We start from the raw sequence: 20,209 nt of genomic DNA, 5'->3' as shown, positions 1-20,209 counted from the left end.
CTGCACTTCAGCACGGAGGAAAGCGAGACGCCTTCTTCAGAGGAGCAAACTCACCAGCGTCGCTGCGCGCTATTTACTAACAGAGCCACGTCCGCTTGTCGAATCATTGCATATCTGCCACACACCGGCCTCTGCGGCCAAATGGTGAATGCTTCCGCCGTTGCTGTCGACATGCGACAATATTCCGCCGCCTCATGATAGAGTCACAGGCCACAAACTCATGTAGAAAGCTGTGAGATGGTTTACCAAGCAAGCCGATGTTCCTTTTAACACCACTGCTTTAGTGTTCAGAAGAAATGAAGCTTAACATCTCGACCTTCTATTGTTCAGCATCGCATAAATTATATTGATGGCGCTCCTCTTCCTAGGCGTCCGTGTATGGTCCAAAACAAACCAAAGCTTCACACAACACAACGTTGACACGGTGCTAACTCTCTCGTTCCCCATCTGGAACCTTTTTAGCGTGTTGAGCTGGATACCTCCGCGGATCTTTTCCGGCGTCCCGCTCCTGCAACCCTTAAACCACTATCGCAACTGACTGCACGACCTGATACGCTACCACGAGTTCATTACCAACAAGTTGCGCCAGTGATGTCGCCGATTTCCTGTTCCAGAATGCAATCCTTCAGCACAGCGCTCCACACCAATGGCTGACAGACCGGGGTCACTGCTTTTTGACTAAGGTAGTTGACGGCATACGGCCAACCTGTTCCACACAGTATAAGCTCACTACAGCTTACCATTCTCGAACGAACAGGCTTACAAAGAAGCTGAACAGGTCATGACACCCGAGAACCGTGGTCGGACCTTTGCCCTGCCTTATATTACCTTTTCCTACGATCCGTAGTGGCATGCCCTCCCGCGCTATTTTGTTTCCTTTATACTGTCTGGTCGGCATTCTGCACTGCCTTTGGATACGCGGCTGTCGCCTTCCACGACATCGACCACTAGGTGCCTACGTGACGCGATCGCCCAAGCCACTATGGCCTACCAAATTGCCCACGAACAGCTTCCCACGATTACACCGGAAGTCTGTTAACGGCCGCCTGTATCAGCTACCCACCTGAATCACTGGTATTCGTTTGATCCCCCACTCGAAATACGCAGGGCTGTCGGAGACGCTTCTTCGTCAACACAATCACCCTTTTCAGAGCTTCGTCAAGTGACCCGATGCAACTAACGGAATTACCCCCCTCGATTCTCCGACATAACCAACCCGCCCCAAGACCGATCCATATTTTGCTCCTCAAACCGTACCACGCTCCTTCTATGGCCAGCACATGGCACCGGGACGGGGCTTTTGCTGCCGGCAGTAGTGTCTAGGCCATAGGCGTAGCCAGCAAGAAGTGCGATGCGTGTGTGTGCAAGACGAAGACCGCGACGGCGCTGGCCGTTTGTCGTTACTTTGTTCGGTTCTTCGCCTGCCTCTCCCTTTACATACATTCATTCACATTTTGTAAGTACATTTCTTTTCGTCTCCTGTTATTGATTACCTGAGAATACCGGCCAAATGTGTTTAATAAAAGTTTTATTAGACAAGCTATAACCCTCTCATGGCTCAAATCGGCGGTCGCTACTTTCCGTGTCGAAACTTATTCGATAAGGAGCTCCAATACTTGGCCGCCTGTCGTAAACCGTTGCTTCGTACCAAAATTCTTGTACATTACATTTTCGCAATAATTTGATTGCGAAAATGTAATCGCAAGATTTGATTTTTGAGCCCACAGTCATACTTTACTATTCGTGCTCTGAAATTCTTAGCAAAAGCAATGTCACCGAGAAATCCTAATTTGCTCTGGTGTTCTGCATCAACTTTATCCGCAGTTGCTTACAAGCGAACCACCAGAAGGCATATTCAACTCGCAGCAAATTGTGTATACTTGCGTGTCGTTATCTGACACCAATCCTGGCTGGTATTTCACCAGTCTTTCTCTGCAGGCCTTTTTTCACTTCACTGTTCCTTCCGATATTTTCTTCCCTCAGCAGAACGCACGTGTCACGTGACGTATAAGCAGCGTTGGGCCCTTATCGCACTGAGCGACACGTCTAACATTACCCGCTGCAATTGTGATGAGCGCATAAGGAAGCGTCGCTACCAGCCATAAATTTCAAACGCACGTGCGAAACGCGACGAAGTCCTTTGGATCGAGCTGCGATTTTCAAAACATCTCCGCTCGCTCTTGCTGGTCAAGAAATGTAACATTAACCGCCGTTTCTAGCTATTCAAGCATCTGTCTTGGCTTTAGCCAGACCATCCGAAGCTGAGGCTTAATAACAAATTCCCGCCGCTTCATACGACTGAGGAGTCTGTGGCAGGCACGTCACAGGCACCAGTTCATCTGGCGCACTATTGACGATGCTTTCGGTCATACCGCGTGTCAACACCATGCCCCTTATCCTGACCCTTCCTGCCCCACACACACACGCACAAACGGATGGGCCCGCTCAACTGAACAATCTTAACTCCTAGCTCACCGCAGCGTTCCTCGCTATATATGGTCTTGCAACCTTAAGCTGCTGAGTCGCTCCGCCAACCCTTCCGGTTTCCTGAAAGAGACTGAAGACCCGCTCTTTTATCGACTGCTGACTTTCGAATTAACGGTTTGCTTACGAATTCTAGAAACACCAAAGCGCAGAAAGACAAGCTACAGCAATTGTCGCCGCTCGTAATTTTTATAACAGGTAAAGTTCATAATTAATTAGGTTTTAGGCGCAATAATAGACGAGACACATAGCCCAGCAGCAAGTGCCACAGGTAAAGGCTGTTTCATTTGCAAGCGAATATTCTGGCGATTTTTGTCTCCGCGACTGAGAAAAAAAACCTATTTCGTGCAGCCGCGGCAGCTTGAATGGCGAGAGCGAAATTCCAACCAGCTGGAAATTCATTGCCGCACTGCGCCGCTTCCATCATTTTTTTGATGTGTTCACTTCGACACCACGCGTGAGGTGATGGCCGTCCTCCGAAAACTGTTGTACGTATGGGTGCCTGTGTCTGATGGGGAGCAATTGACAATGAGGAACATAGCTATTTACGGTCTGTAAACTGTTTCGCTCAGTCTGCAAAAGTTTGCAGCCTTGTTCTCATTTTGCTTTCGCCGCAGCGGGAAGATATGTGTGGAAAACTTCAAGTCCACGTTTTCTGACTTCTTTCTGCTTTCACACTGCACTTAGCCCTAAATTTTTTTTCAACTATGTCATTTTCTTTCTTTGCTGAGCACTGTGTGCAGTGCGGTTTATAGTGCAGACTGTTACCCACGAAGCACACCTATTTGACTTTGTAGTGGCGTGCATTCGCGTGAATGTTTACAGCACTCTATTCACCTAACCCGCCATTAGCGGTATGTCCTCTGTACTTTTGAGGAGTGTGTTTTGTGATGCAGCAATGAATATTGTATTAATAATGAAATTACGAAGAAATAAAGGTATCCTGTGCTCTGTTTCATTGGCCCTCTTTCATTTCCGAGCCACCCCCGCCGCAGTGGCTCAGTGGTTACGGCGCTAGGTTGCTGGCCTGAAAGACACGGGTTCGATCCCGGCCGCGGCGGGTGAATTTCGATGGAGGCGAAATTCTAGAGGCCCGTGTACTGTGCGATGTCAGTGCACGTTAAAGAACCCCGGGTGACCGAAATTTCCGGAGCCCTTCACTACGGCGTCCCTCATAGCCTGTGTCGCTTCGGGACGTGACATCCTAATAAACCACACCAAACCATTAAAACATTAAAAAAAGAATGGGGACCAAAGAACTTCTCATTTATTCTTACTAAAACTTGGTTGTTTGGCTCCTTTGTCTCCACGGGCGTTTCTGGTCCGCACGAGACGTGTTTTTTTCCTGAGGAAGTTAAAGCTGAAAATGCATTGTCTTTGCTGGTGCTATATTCTTCATCGCCACATTGATGAAAAAGTCGACAACCTTACAGACTCCGTAATTGGAAGTGAAAAATAAGGGCGTTGAAATAAAGCTTGTATGATCTGCAGAGCTGTGGATGCGATCATTTAAGATTGATGGGAAAATGAATTGCTGCGGTGATACCTGTGGTTCATTCTTAGGCCTTCTGTCCGTGGTGGATGAGGGCGGAGGGGCTAACCGCCCCCCCCCCCCCTCACCTCCACACTCAAACCCTTTAGTGTCGCCCTTGTAACTTTGTTGTAGTCAAGAACCACACTTTCCTACCTTCTCTCTACCGTAGGCGAGCTTTAAATTATGTGTCATTTTGTCATTCGACAGCAGCAACCTGTCAAGATCTTGGCACGATTGAAAGAATGGCAGACATCCTTTCAGCTTCTTGGAGAGAATTTTTGCCATGTTTTTGAAAAATAACAGACAATCTTTCCTGTTAGTTCTCCCTGGTGCAACTAGAACATGCACTTCATGGTCTTGACCGTAAATGCACTCCGGTAGAAGATCAGACTGCTTATACGCTTCTTAAAAATGTACGAGAAAACGAAACGCTGCCTTTTCTGGGCGAATACACCCTCCATTGGCTTAGCGGCTGTCTCCAGTACACATGGAGTTGTCTAACCTCTGCATTCCTACCGAAAGCGGGCCGGCCAGCCCATATTCAGAATTTCTCTTACCTCTCTGTGTCCGTAACATTTTGCTTCGTCAAAATCATGGCGCCCATGGCCCCACCAGGCTTGAATATCATATCAGTGTAGCTGAATTGTTTCCCACAGAACACTTGGCTTCAGGGCAGGAATGTCCACTCAGGACGTATTCCTGCTTTTAGAACACACCTTTCAGGCCACCACCGCGAATCAGCTCCACCATAGATATGCGTAAGGAATTTGATACTATCGCTTACGACCCGTTGCCCGAAATTACTTACTGTGGCTCGCGCCTGCACCAGTATTTCAGCGCTTCTTTGTCCGACCGCATTGGATTGCTTCTTCTTCCTGACTCGCTTATCTCCACCATTTCCCTCCTTAGCGGCACACAACAGGCTCAATCATCTCAAGCAATTTCTTTAACCTTGTTATGACTCTCCTCTCAGAGCCCCCTCCTCCGACGCACTTTCTATCCCTACGATTCCACCCTGTGGTCCACGCAGAGCTCTCCGGGTGAGGTGAAGGCAACATTGGTACAAAGCATCTTCATGGTCATTCATCATCGCACTACTATGGTCCTCACTCCCACTCAAACCACGCCACATTGTTTTGCCCTCTCACAAAAAAGAAAAACACAAACAGGGCAATCCCCTCATCTAACACATTGTGTAAGTTCTTGAGATGCCCTGCGTATACACTTAAAAGCTGTTGAAAATGCAATTACACGACTTTCCTTTCAATCAACTGCCAATGTAACCACAGAAATGGGTAATCGACTCGCCTACATAGTAAGACGCATTGTAAAACATTATGTGACGCTCCGCGATGGTCAGAAAAACATAACGTACACACAGACTTGCTGTAAGTAAAACAATTCACACTACCCAGTACGTCAATTTGCTTTGGAGGAGGAAGAACTGGCGGTGGCTTAGCTAAGGTTAAGCCTGGATACCTCGAAGCGAAAAGCTCTCGCTGCGTTTCAGCCAACTCCCAAGCTACCATCTCTGGATCGGTGTTTCTGCGCCGTCCGACTGTTGCTTTTCCTTCTCCTTCCATGACGAGTGTCTGCGCCTGTTCTATGGGCAAGCGCGGCTGATATACCCCTCCATTCAAATGCGCACTGCGCACGGCTGCGGCGAAAAGTGAAACGATGGCGAGGATGGCGGCCTCAGCAAGGAAAAGCGCTACTACATGCGACGTCTTTTCGCTAATGGTAGCGTCGAACATCGAGGGAATGAGCAGGAAAGGAGCCAGTTGGAATTCTACAAAGGTACGTACGTTGCTTATAGTTCGTTAAGGGGCTTTAGGCGTAACGAGATAGAGAAGAACATTAGCCACAATCATGAACAGTTAACGCTGAGTCAGCGCATCAAGCAGCGCGGCATGAGCTTCTAAACATAGCCAATTTTTTATTTAGCCACCCGGATGCCCACAGTGCAGACAAGCCGGCACCGTGTTTTAGGTTTCCTGCGACGTAACGATAAACTTTTCCCTTTAAAGACTAAAGAACTGCTGTATAATACAAACGTTAGAAGCATACTTGAGTATGCTTGCACAGTCTGGGATCTGAAAACCTTGCTTGACGTTCAAAAGCTAGAAAGAGTTCAGAATTTGGCCGTTCGTTTTGTTTTCAATAACTATGGGCGATATTTTAGTGTAACGAGCGCGAAAAAAATCTTTGGGTTGGGACTCACTTCAAAAACGTAGGAAAGTACTGCGTTTAAAATTATTTCATAATATATTTCATTCTAGAACTGGCATAGACAGAACCAAATATATAGCCAACCCTGATTACGTGTCTTTACGTAGAGATCATTCACTTAAAGTTAAAGAATACAGGTGCCGGACTGACCTTTTTAAAATGTCTTTTTTCCCCAAAACGGTTTCGGAATGGAACAAGCTGCCTGAGGAAGTAGTGTCCATATTATCAAATGATTCATTTTCTTCCATGCTGTGACATTTTTTTGTGTATAATAATTCCGTGTTCTTTCTATCTCATTGTTATCTTTTTTTTGTAACCACCTGCACGCGGTGGCATTTGTGTACTTTTTCTTCTATCCCCCCACTGTAATGCCAGCCAATGGCGCTGTGGGTATGATGATAAATAAATAAATAAATAAATAAATAAATAAATAAATAAATAAATAAATAAATAAATAAATAGCAGCCAATGTAGTCAGCCAGTGGAAACTGTCTCTGCGCTTTGTTTTAGGTCACACTCTATTTAAGGCTGGCTGCGAGCTTTCGATATAACGCTTCTAAAACCCAAGCAGCAATCTCAAGCATTCTACAAGCCAGGCGTGGTCAGTATCGAAGATGCATGTAAAGTTGGATGCTATCTTTTGATGCACTCCGCGTATCGATATCAGGTATAACCATACTGAAAATAAAAATATCAAATTTTTGGTATCGAAAATGCATTTTTAGGGTATAGCGTATGTTAACGACTCTCGATATTCAGAATAGTAAAATTTGCCACATATTTTGAGGCTGCTCTGAGTCAGAGTTCAGGCCGGCGCTTCCTCAGCTGGTAGCACACTGAGCACAGCCGGTAGCACACTGAGCCGAGGTCAGTGCCGTTGGCTCGGTCCGCCGTTTTTCTTCCTACGTTCGTATTTTGTATGACGTACACCTTGCGCTTCTGCGCGTTGGGCGATAGAAGGGATGAGGAGACAGGCTCGCTGGTATGGAAGAAAAAGAAAGCCACTTCATCTATATTCCAGGTCCCTACAGCATGACCGAAACGTGGGGCTTTTTTGCATCGGCGGTTCGAGCAGATTACGAAGCTTAAAACAGTTAATTAAAAGTAACATCTTAAGAACAGAGTGTGTCAATAGATGTTCTTACTAATAAAAAAATTTCATCCCTTTCAGCTTCTTGTTCTTTTCCTACAAACTTTCAAACCAGAATACTCAACTTGAAATGTCTGCTGAATACTGCGATGAGGAAATAGCTGTCCGATTTCCCAAGCGCGTAGAGCTTACACCTTTTAGCAGAGCGCAAGGGCAGGGACAGTTCGATAAATATTGCATAAACAAATTAAAGGCATCAGCTAAAGTTTCCAAATTTATTCGTCGAGGGAAGTGCTCATTGGCCCGTTTATTTTAGAAACATTAGCTTTTACCCTATAGAAAAATCCGGTATCGCGGCAAACCGGATTTTACCGGAACATATCGGTTTCATACCGGTCCGGTATCACTCTCATACCGGCGAGACCCGTTCGGTTTGATCGCTATACCGGTTCATACCGGTCCCGTATCGATCCCAAACCGGACAGACCGCTCCGGTACGGAGCTCATACCGGACAGTCCATTCCCGGTTCGAAGCTCAAACCGGACAGACCAGTCCGGTACGGAGCTCAAACCGGACAGACTAGTCCGGTAGGGAGCGCAAACCGGACATACCAGCCTGTATTCAGAGCGATATGTGCTGCGGTTTTGGTGCTTGGTCTCCAGATTGACTGTTGTACGCCAGCAGATATCTTTAAGGGGAACGGGGGGGGGGGGGGGGGGGTAAGCGTGCGCAAAAGTGCGATAATCAACACATACACGGTTTTGTTGAAAGGGTTAGGAAAAGAAAAGGGCTAAGCGTGGCAAAACATGCAGTTTGTGCATGAAAGGCGGGGGCTGAATGAAGGTGAATGGCGCGCAACCGCCATATTGGCTTCCCGTGCAGCACCCTGACAAAGCCAGGGCTGCTGTGTGCGGGCAAACGGCTAGTATACATCCGCCAGCAGTCTTCGTAAGTCCTGCGCAGATTACTCTGGGTTTCACAGTGCAGAACTTCACGACTGGCTGATAAACATGGCGAGCCTCCGGTGACTGCGCCAGAGGCTCCAAAAGGTTTGTTACTGTCGCGTTCATTGCAGCAGCTTTCTTAATGTTCGCTAGCGGCAGTCTGTAGCGACGCATCGGTGAAGAAATAAAATTCTTGGTTTTCGTGCAGGAATTCTTTGCACTTCTTCTTCATCAAGTGATAGTGCATTGATAACGCAACTTGTCCAAGCGCCATCGCGAGCGGCCCCACCCTTCACTCCATCAGGAAGACATACTGATCACAAATCGCCCAGAACATTTCTATCGACGAAGGAAAGGTTAATTCAACGGAGCCGGCAGCTTGGGTGTTCCCTTAAGGGCGACGCTTCGTGCTAACTAAAAGATACAGCGCTCGAGAGAACAAAATAAAAACAAAAACCACCTGTAGAAACCTTACACGAGTAACCCGTCTCTTCGCAATTTTTTTTTTAAGGTTTTTTTTTTCTCCCTTCACTGCCTTCTCTGCTTTTCCTGGGTCTGAGAATTCTCAAGGCCTGCGCGCTTTCCTTTCCCCCCGCTCTGACGTCAGCCACTTTGACCGCTGACCCCTCCGCATTCCTCAGACACTGAGACGTCTCCTTTCTTCCCTCAACCAGTTCTGCACCCTTCCGTAGTCGTGTAGCCGGACATGTCAGCGTGCGCTGCTGCGTTTTATTGCTGTTGCGTTCGTGAGTGCTGGCTAGGAAATTGCTTGTCATCGTGATACCTAAATCTTTGCGTGTCGTGACCTGCTGTTGAAGCAATGGGTCGCTGCTGCGTGCCCAACTGTAGAGGAAACTATGACAACGGGCCAAAAGTCCTTGTGTTTTCGTTCCCAAAAGACTCACGTAGAATTACGTGGGAGCGTGCTGTTCGCCGCGACGACGTCGACATACGGACTGTGCGAGATTCTAAGGTACTGTACGTTGTGGCTGTGCATCGAAGCAATCGTTGAAGTCTAATAATTTATCACGGTGCTAAAATATGGACAAGGTGCGGTTCTAAAATTCATGGGACGCGATGTTTGCCCTAGACTGCTGGTATCAGTAAATATATCTTTTTCTCTTATGTACCAGGCAGTGTTCTTGTGTGGTTGAAAGATACAAATTTTCAAGTTCAGGGCGGGCGTTCATGTCATGGTTAAATAAATATGCCTATGAATATCATCGAATTTTGCAGAGAGCATACATACACTAACGAGATATATTCTTGCATCTTGATTCAACGTTTCGACTATATTTAGTGTGCGTAGTGTTTTGGCTAAAAAATGCTCAGTATATTTAGGTAATTGAAGCGATTCTATGCATTTGCGCAATGAATAAAGTAATAATGGCCGTAAGTTGCATGTCACAGTGCTCAATGCATTATGTTGTGTGTCAGTGCCCAATTAAATGATAAGCTGGGGGCATATTGTACTAACAAACATATTTACTTTTTAGCAGGTGCTTTTGACTACTTCATTGGCCAGCACCCTGTAGAGACCCCAGCGCCGGTAGATCGTCGCAAAGAGTTAAATTATTACCTCAGTGAGCTGGTTCAAGACATGCGAAAAACATAAACATCTTTTGGAGTTTTTGATGCATTATAATACTCACCAAGCTACCAATACTCGGTAAAATCTGGGAGCAAATAACACAATTGCACATCGACTGCAATACGAGTCGCTGATAATCGCAGATTACCAGTTTCTGAGGCTCTGTATATTGCAGCATTTGGCATGTACACTTATGGCCCCAGTTTTTGGGCAGATTTAGTCCAAGTAGGATATATTTGAAGCATTTTATTCCTGCCTTTGTCCTGTGATACAGGGCCCTCCTGTATAATACGGGCCTAGCCTGTAGAATACAGGACTGTCCTGTATGCCGGTATGAATTTTAAACCGGAACCGCATACCGGGTTATTGTACAGGATTTGCGATACCGGATTACCTGAGTATCCTGTAGAAAACAGGAGAGTCCTGTTACAGGACTGTCCTGTTTTATAAAGGATATTCCGGTAATCCGGTATCGCAAATCCTGTACAATAACCCGGTATGCGGTTCCGGTTTAAAATTCATACCGGATTTTTCAGTAGGGTAAGAAAGATGTTGCTAGGATGCTTATGGAAGTGATTGTTTCAACGTTGCGATAGCTTCAGTCTACTGTTACAGTTCTAAGAAAACCACCACCAAAGATTGCAACTTACTAAAATTGGAGGTTAATGGAATCCACTCGGCCGGATTACTCAAAACTCTCCCAAAACCGTGCCCTATGTAGAGTGGTTTATTGGCACATTGAAGCGCTGGCGACGAAGACCCGGGCGCAAGTCGTCTAGGAACCAGCGAGGTGAGAGCCCGGCACACAAGCGGTAGTTCAAGCAGGAGCCTTCCATGGGCGGCGCTAGCTATATCGAATACACTAACGAATCCAGAAATAACGTTTTTTTTTTCACTTAGCTAATCACACTGCCACCTTTAATAATAGCGGTGATTTCAGTGAGATATGTAAGTATCGACGATACAGTAGCGAGTACCAGTATGGAAAGTCAGTTTTGATTCTGTAACTTCTATAGCTTCCACAAATAGAATTTTTGAAGGTATGGAACATCGGTACCCTACTGAAAAATCCGGTATGAATTTTAAACCGGAACCGCATACCAGGTTATTGTACAGGATTTGCGATACCGGATTACCGGAATATCCTGTATAAAACAGGACAGTCCTGTATAATACTGAACTCTCCTGTTTTGTACAGGATACTCAGGTAATCCGGTATCGCAAATCCTGTACAATAACCCGGTATGCGGTTCCGGTTTAAAATTCATACCGGCATACAGGACAGTCCTGTATTCTACAGGCTAGGCCCGAATTATACAGGAGGGCCCTGTATCACAGGACAAAGGCAGGAATAAAATGCTTCAAATATATCCCACTTGGACTAAATCTGCCCAAAAACTGGGGCCACAAGTGTACATGCCAAATGCTGCAATATACAGAGCCTCAGAAACTGGTAATCTGCGATTATCAGCGACTCGTATTGCAGTCGATGTGCAATTGTGTTATTTGCTCCCAGCTTTTACTGAGTATTGGTAGCTTGGTGAGTATTATAATGCATCAAAAACTCCAAAAAGATGTTTATTTGTTTCGCATGTCTTGAACCAGCTCACTGAGGTAATAATTTAACTCTTTGCGACGATCTACCGGCGCTGGGGTCTCTACAGGGTGCTGGCCAATGAAGTAGTCAAAAGCACCTGCTAAAAAGTAAATATGATTGTTAGTACATAATGCCCCCAGCTTATCATTTAATTGGGCACTGACACACAACATAATGCATTGAGCACTGTGACATGCAACTTACGGCCATTATTACTTTATTCATTGCGCAAATGCATAGAATCGCTTCAATTACCTAAATATACTGAGCATTCTTTAGCCAAAACACTACGTACACTAAATATAGTCGAAACGTTGAATCAAGATGCAAGAATATATCTTGTTAGTGTATGTATGCTCTCTGCAAAATTCGATGATATTCATAGGCATATTTATTTAACCATGACATGAACGTCCGCCCTGAACTTGAAAATTTGTGTCTTTCAACCACACAAGACCACTGCCTGGTACATAAGAGAAAAAGATATATTTACTGATACCAGCAGTCTAGGGCAAACATCGCGTCCCATGAATTTTAGAACCGCACCTTGTCCATATTTTAGCACCGTGATAAATTATTAGACTTCAACGATTGCCTCGATGCGCAGCCACAACGTACAGTACCTTAGAATCTCGCACAGTCCGTATGTCGACGTCGTCGCGGCGAACAGCACGCTCCCACGTAATTCTACGGGAGTCTTTTGGGAACGAAAACACAAGCACTTTTGGCCCGTTGTCGTAGTTTCCTCTACAGTTGGGCACGCAGCAGCGACCCATTGCTTCAACAGCAGGTCACGACACGCAAAGATTTAGGTATCACGATGACAAGCAGTTTCCTAGCCAGCACTCACGAACGCAACAGCAATAAAACGCAGCAGCGCACGCTGACATGTCCGGCTACACGACTACGGAAGGGTTCAGAACTGGTTGAGGGAAGAAAGGAGACGTCTCAGTGTCGGAGGAATGCGGAGGGGTCAGCGGTCAAAGTGGCTGACGTCAGAGCGGGGGGAAAGGAAAGCGCGCAGGCCTTGAGAATTCTCAGACCCAGGAAAAGCAGAGAAGGCAGTGATGAGAGAAAAAAAAAGGTTTAAAAAAATTGCGAAGAGACGGGTTACTCGTGTAAGGTTTCTACAGATGGTTTTTGTTTTTATTTTGTTCTCTCGAGCGCTGTATCTTTTAGCTAGCACGAAGCGTCGCCCTAATACCCAAGCTGCCGGCTCCGTTGAATTAACCTTTTCTTCGTCGATAGAAATGTTCTGGGCGATTTGTGATTAGTATGTCTTCCTGATGGAGTGAAGGGTGGGGCCGCTCGCGATGGCGCTTGGACAAGTTGCGCTATCAATGGACTATCACTTGATGAAGAAGAAGTGCAAAGAATTCCTGCACGAAAACCAAGAATTTTATTTGTTCACCGATGCGTCGCTACAGACTGCCGCTAGCGAACATTAAGAAAGCTGCTGCAATGAACGCGACAGTAACACACCTTTTGGAGCCTCTGGCGCAGTCACCGGAGGCTCGCCATGTTTATCAGCCAGTCGTGAAGTTCTGCACTGTGAAACCCAGAGTAATCTGCGCAGGACTTACGAAGACTGCTGGCGGATGTATACTAGCCGTTTGCCCGCACACAGCAGCCCTGGCTTTGTCAGGGTGCTGCACGGGAAGCCAATATGGCGGTTGCGCGCCATCCACCTTCATGCAGCCCCCGCCTTTCATACACAAACTGCATGTTTTGCCACGCTTAGCCCTTTTCTTTTCCTAACCCTTTAAACAAAACCGTGTATGTGTTGATTATCGCACTTATGCGCACGCTTACCCCCCCCCCCCCCCGTTCCCCTTAAAAATATCTGCTGACGTACAACAGTCAATCTGCAGACCAAGCACCAAAAGCGCAGCACATATCGCTCTGAATACAGGCTGGTATGTCCGGTTTGAGCTCCGTACCGGACTGGTCTGTCCGGTTTGAGCTTCGAACCGGGAATGTACTGTCCGGTATGAGCTCCGACCGGAGCGGTCTGTCCGGTTTGGGATCGATACCGGACCGGTATGAACCGGTATAGCGATCAAACCGGACGGGTCTCGCCGGTATTAGAGTGATACCGGACCGGTATGAAACCGATATGTTCCGGTAAAATCCGGTTTGCCGCGATACCGGATTTTTCAATAGGGTATCCAGGATACCTTTTTGAAGTATCGTGTCAAGCCGTAGTACAAGGCGATTGCGCGGGAACGATAGATTCGGAAAATTCCGGCCTCGTCTAACGTGGTCAAAACAACCAAGGCAGAGTGGCTGCGATAGCGAATCAAATTGGTGCAAAACACTAAGAAAAAAAGGCAGTTATAATCATCACGGCTCCGCTGGCGTAAATACAACCATCTTTGACACGTGCGCTAAAACACGCAATCAACAAACGAACACTTCATAACTTTATATATGCAGAAAACAAGCTGAAGAGAAGCCTTTAGGCGAGAAACGTATTTGCTTATGAAGTGTTGCCACTGGAGAAACAATAACGCATGCGTGTTGACCAGTTGAGAGGCCGAGGGTAGATTGTGCATGTGTTGAAGCCTGTCTTGACGCACGAGTCCTTGATACCCAGTTATCTCTTTTGTATGAGATGGGACGGGATTGTTCAGTTTAAAAGAGTGCGTTGTTGGGCGAGTCTGTCAGACATATTTCATTTCATTTATTTTCTCCTTAAGGGCCCGAGGGCATTACATGAGGGGGAGGCGAATTAACATTATGTATATTTCTTCAACATGGAAAAAGGCGGAAAAAAAGATATGAAATACAACGATGGCAAGCAATAACAAGACAAGAATACAGTAAAACGTACAGAAATACATCGAAGTGAAATAACAGCAAACAAGCAAGCACAAGAGAAAAAAAAGTTACACTAAGGCACAGAAATGCAACAAAACGAAGTAGCAGAAATATACAAAAGGTGCATTCTATTTTGAAAGTATACTGCGCACACAAAAACAAGGACGGGAAGGTACACACAAGTTCTTGTTTTTGTGTGCGCAGTATACTTTGAGGATTGTTCGGTCTTTGAGTAGTTTAGATCATTTGCGCCACCCCTGCTTATGTAGTCTGGTAGTCTCTTTCTGTAGACGTCTGAGGAAACCAGTGAAGCGTTATTTAAAAAAAAAGATAGTGGCATCTTGGGAAACCTTTTCTCGATGATAATTTCATGTCACTTTTATTTTTTGAGAAGTTTTAATACAAGCGCGACACCTAGAAAATTGAATGTCTCCGAAAAGAGAAATCGTCCGAATGCTTTCACTGACATAAAACTCATTTTCGCTTTATATCGATGTGCGCATTAATGTATTGTCTAATTTTCACTTCAGATGCCGCTTTACCGTTGTAATGTTATTGGCAATTTTGTCTTTAAAGGAAGCTTCTCGCCTATCCGCCTGTAGTGACAGGAAATGTTCTCATGCTGCGAATCTAACACAAAAAGTACATAAATGTGGCGAAATCTATTTAAGTTATATGCTAATCAAAGTGGCAGAAGCTTTCTTCTGAGACTTAAAGGAAAATATGAGATGTATTTCTTTATACATAATTTTCAAATAGCAGCAGTTCCGGTGATTTACTCATAATAAGTTGTATTTTTCGATTTCTATTAGTGAATGAGAAAAACGAAAACTGGCATGAGACACAGCAATACAAGACAGAGCCAGATTTAAGCACTTCAGCTGCTTCAACGTTTTCTGTGCAAACAAATATTGAGCTTTTTCTAAAGGTGCGATTTGAATCTTTCTTTTACAAACGGTCAATTTGCCCCACAGAAGATTCCTGATAGGAGCTGTTATATACTTTTCTCTTGAAGAGTTTTGATAAACTTTGCTTTACGACCCGAAAATGCCTGAAGAATGCACCCACCCCTTTATTATTCTTCTAAAATTGCTTCACTTTCACGGTTAGGATCTGCGGTCAGTATCTGCCTTAACTAGACGCATTTCCTTACCACTTCCAGCGCCTCGCTATCAACTGTAAACCGCTGTTCCCTTGCGAAACCGCTAAAGGTTACTTTAATTTTCTATATATTAGTTTTTAGACCCATCTTTCTGCTCTGAAGTCATCGATCATGCTTTGCAGTCCGTCCTAAGAGTTACTCAGAAGCAGGCTACCTGACAATGAGTTGCTTAGCAATCTGTCAACTATGCAGGTTACCTGACATTGACCACGGCCTATTTTTTCGACTTTCCAACCGAACCGCGCAGTCTGATGCGGTTTCAAATCCTGAGCTCATTATTTTGGTACTCTAGCGAGACCAATATCTCTGGCCATCTTCATGCTGAGACGCCCGCGCATTGGCCTCATTGAAGACTGCAATGAACCATGAAATTCTTCGCAATAAAGCAATTCATTTGCTTCGCTTTGTACTCTTGTTTCGGCGGTTCATAAATAAGACCCTTGGCAACAAGGCATACGTATTGCACTTTACAGTGGTGTGCTTATCACGTGCATGTGTACATCGCTCTCCTCACAACAGCCCGTAATTACCACTACGTGCTTGAGACGTTGAGGGGTGTCTTTTTTCTGCTGTAAAAATATATGCCGCATTAATATTACCAGGAAAATAAATGGAGTTGTGCTGTCCATCAACGGACTTCTTTCTTTTCTGGATAAGAAAGCAATGATGACAACTTCATCGACTCTTCATTTTTAGTAAAAATCTTTTGTTTAAGGCCGAAGCTTCTCATCATCAACCCCCTCCGGATCACGCTCACATTTACACATACGCTGCGCACACTACCAATGGTGACGAGCTCTCAGATCAGCTTGTGAGCGAAACATTACACCAGGAAACTGCGATCTTCGGGCCCTGCCCATCGTCCGGACTAGAGGTCCTTGGATATAGGAAGCAAATGAACATGTAGTACCAAAACGTTCAAGAAAAAACAGACCATTCCATCACTCCACCCCGAACTCTTCATCTCATTCATTCATCTTCTACGCAACGATTACCTTAATATCGTTTGTAGTCCGACTATGGCATATCTGTACCGTTATCGGAACGCACTTTCGTGCGCCAACTGCAAAGAGGAGGAAGATGAAAGGCGGGGAGGATAAGTTTTTTTTTGTTGATTTCTCCTTCCGGCAACACACACGTATTGCCCACCAGGCAAGACACAAGGAGGTGCTGAACCTCCTAAATGGGTCTTGTCCTTGCCTGGGTACCGCAGCAGGAGCAGTATTGCATTATACAAAAAAGCTATCTTTACCTTCGTTTACACAACAGATGCATCATAAGCAGTTCTTGTAAATATATACAGATAAGAAAATAATACGCCATAAATCATATGCAAAATTGATACAGAATTGCAATACAGAAGGGTAGTTCGAGCCGCAAACATAACAGTAAATCAAACGGAACCAGAAGTAAGCATTTTTTCGTCTAGGACACAACGTTTTACAAAAAGGAACGACGAACAGATGCGTTTAAAAACCCTGGGCGTGGAACTATTTTTAGCAGAATCTATTACAAACGGATGAGAATTACACAACATGACTTGGTACTCAATTGATTCTGTTCCGTAATTAGTAGGAGGCCTATTTACCACAACAGAAGCCGGACGCAAGCTGTAGCCAGTAGATCTATTTAGGTACGTGGTAAAAAAAATAATATAATTTGTTTACATTTCGTTAAAAATAAACATACATATTTTGAGTTCATACATGGTTTTCACAGGGATCATACGAAACTGAGTATTTGCCGAGCAACTATTTGTGCTGTTTCCTCCAGGTAAAGGTAACCAAGCTGCACGGGACTGCAGGGATAATATTTTTTCCTAGTCTGTTTTCTTACAGGCAACCAGATAAGAAGAAAACAACTGATGCGAGAATGGATAAGAGAGAAATACAACTGCCTTTTCAGCGAGAAAGGTAAAAGATACCGATGCCGAGAAAGCATACCAATAGCTCTCGCCATCGTAACACGGGTGGGGTCTTCGTGGTCACTCCAGCCTAGGTTATGATGAAATTTAACTCCTAGAAATGAATGGGAACTGACACGTTCAATGTGCAAGAGCCGTAGCGAAGCTTAAAATCGTAATCTATTGGCTTGTTTCTTGCACAAAAAAGCATAAATTTTGGCCGGATGGAAGCCGTAACTTCAGGTCAAGAAAATTACATCGAAGTCACCCACTGCCTCTCTGAATTCCCATCAGACCAACAATCACCACATTTCATCTACCCATCCCCCCCCCCCCCCCCCCCCCCACTTGTCCAGTTGCAAGCGGTGCTTTCCCTCGTGCGGTAAGCCCGCTACCAACATAGCGGCTGACACACAAGCTGCTTATTAATGTGCATTCTCTCTGCCTGCCTCCCTTTGGCTCTGTTCACGTTACATACATCGTAAATGACCTGTTCATCGCCGCGAAAATTACAGGTTAAAATGCAAATTTTTCTCGCCATTCTATTTGTACTTGTGAAGATGACGGCGTAAGCGCGAAGGTAACTGTGCGATCGCCACTCAAAGAGGATGGTGGTGTGGTAAAGCCTGTGAGATCCGCAGGGTAAATTAAAAGCTCGGTGGCTGCGATATCTTTTATTATCTGGTCGTTTCTTAAATATAAGACAACAGGTATTATAAAATATCTTGGCCTCTCTGTTATCTGATCTCACTAATAAAAAATACGCTCAGACAGTTTGCGCTGAGTCTTAGAGAAGCAAAGAGACTTCTAAACAATCAGTCGTCTATGAACCTCCCGGAAATATTTTTCATATAACTACGCATGTTGCGACACAAGTAGCGGCGATTAAAAATGACCCTTTGCCTATCCTCCTGATACGTTGCAGCGTGCCAGAAAAATAAAAAACCAGATTGCGCATCGAGCCTACTCTACATCTACCAATACTCCGACCGTCTTGATTTGTTATCTTCCTGTTGGCGCGGTCGCATACCGCACACCTGCTTAATCTTCAAATGTCGTTGTGGTGTTTTATCGCGTCACGAAACACGCGCTCTGTTAGCGACAACGAGGGATGACTGACACAATGAGCTCCCAGCTCTGAAAAGAACACGCCGTTCCTCAATCCGGAGGAAGATGCTAGCGAATAGTCGCCAAGCTGATTCGACTGTCCCGACGGCGACAAACAGCGACAGAGTTCAGCGGTAAGTAACGAAAGAAACGTACGAGTCGGCTTCCGATATACCGCCTATCTTGACAGTTTGCACGGTGTTCGTGGGAGCATATGAAGTATGCTGCATCAACCAGTATGATGTCGGGATGAGGGAAGCATCGGCTGAATTATTGGCCGTAGTTCCAGCAGACGATACGCTGCCTTGAGCCAGCCAGAACACTCACCCGAGGCACCGGCACGAGGCAGGAGTCCGAACCGGATGCTCCTAGGCAGTGTTGATCGGCGGATGGTGCCGACTATGCTGCGTGCGACTGACGCTGCTGCTACAGAGCCCCCCCCCCCCCCCCCCGCTAGTGAAGGGACCCGGTGGAGCTGGGCGCAGCAGCGAGAGCTGTTACTTTGGACGACTGTCACCGGAAGGCGTCGTAAGTGAGCAACTGGTCGGTTGGGGAAGAGAAACCACGCAGGCAGGTGTACTGAGAAGCACGTCCTCTCTGCAGGCTGGCTTCAGGCTGTCGATGGAAACTGAGTCAGAGCGTCACTGATCCTCGACGATGAAAAACTTCTGATGCCGCTGGACAACCGAATCTGGCCGTGATAGGGGCTCTGCAGCGGTTTGCGGACGGAGTCTCACAGCAGAAACTTGGGAGCAAGTTGAAAGTTCAGAAGGGACGAGCTAACGATCACGGGATTGGTATCGGTGGACAGGAGGTCGGAGATCACGGCAAAATGCGCGTAGCTGCGTCACATATTCCGCAACTTCGGGGCTGAGAGACAAAAGAGTGAAGCCGAAAAATTCACCGAGAAGACGCAGTGGCGCGCCGAAGACAAGTACTGCCGGACTACAGCGGAGATTGTGTCTAAATGAACCAAAGGGGCTGAGCGGAACAAGTGGTAGAGGTGTAGTCCAGTGTTTGGCGTCCAGTTGTGCTTTGAGGGAGGTCTTGGGCGAAAGATGGAACCGTTCAATCATGCCGTTGGCGATAGGGCGGTACGCGGTAGTGTGAATTCGGGAAGTTTCCAGGAAAGCCATGAGGTTTTAAGAAAAGGAAGATTCAAATTTGGGGCCACGGTCTGTGCTGAAAGAGGAGGGAGCCCCGTAGCGGGACACCCAGCCGGCGCCGAAGGCTCTTGCGGTATCGTCAGTCGTGGTGTCAGGCAGAGGGAACGCTTCGAGCCAGCGAGTGAAATGACGATGCAAGTGGAACCTTGAGGTATTCCCCTAAATATTTAACAAACACTCTTCCCACTTAAATTTATTAATCAATTCGCTCTTTCCCTACTATATGCCAGACCTCCTGGTAGCTCAGTTGGTAGAGAGACTGCTCCAGTGAAGTGGTGGTCCCCAGGTTCGAACCCCGGACCAGTGGTATTTTTCTTTAAGAACAAAGGTTCTTCGCAAGCTTAGGTGGATTCCAGTAAGTAATTTACTCCCTTGTTACAAATTTACTCCACCTTGGTCGATTTCCCTAAACATTTCGCTTACCCCTAATCACGGTGTCCACAAAGCGTTAACATGTTTTTCCGGTTACGGATGTATTCTATGAGGCCTAATGGAGCAATGACGGCAGTTTTGGGCACATCGGGTGGTTTCACGGTGATATGGTCTTGACCAGGTCTGTATTAAAGAAAATAGTGGTGCCG

This window comes from Amblyomma mixtum, chromosome 9 (assembly GCF_055824585.1).
Source record: "Amblyomma mixtum isolate Tamu chromosome 9, ASM5582458v1, whole genome shotgun sequence".
Classification (NCBI taxonomy): domain Eukaryota; kingdom Metazoa; phylum Arthropoda; class Arachnida; order Ixodida; family Ixodidae; genus Amblyomma; species Amblyomma mixtum.
This window is presented reverse-complemented; position numbering follows the sequence as displayed.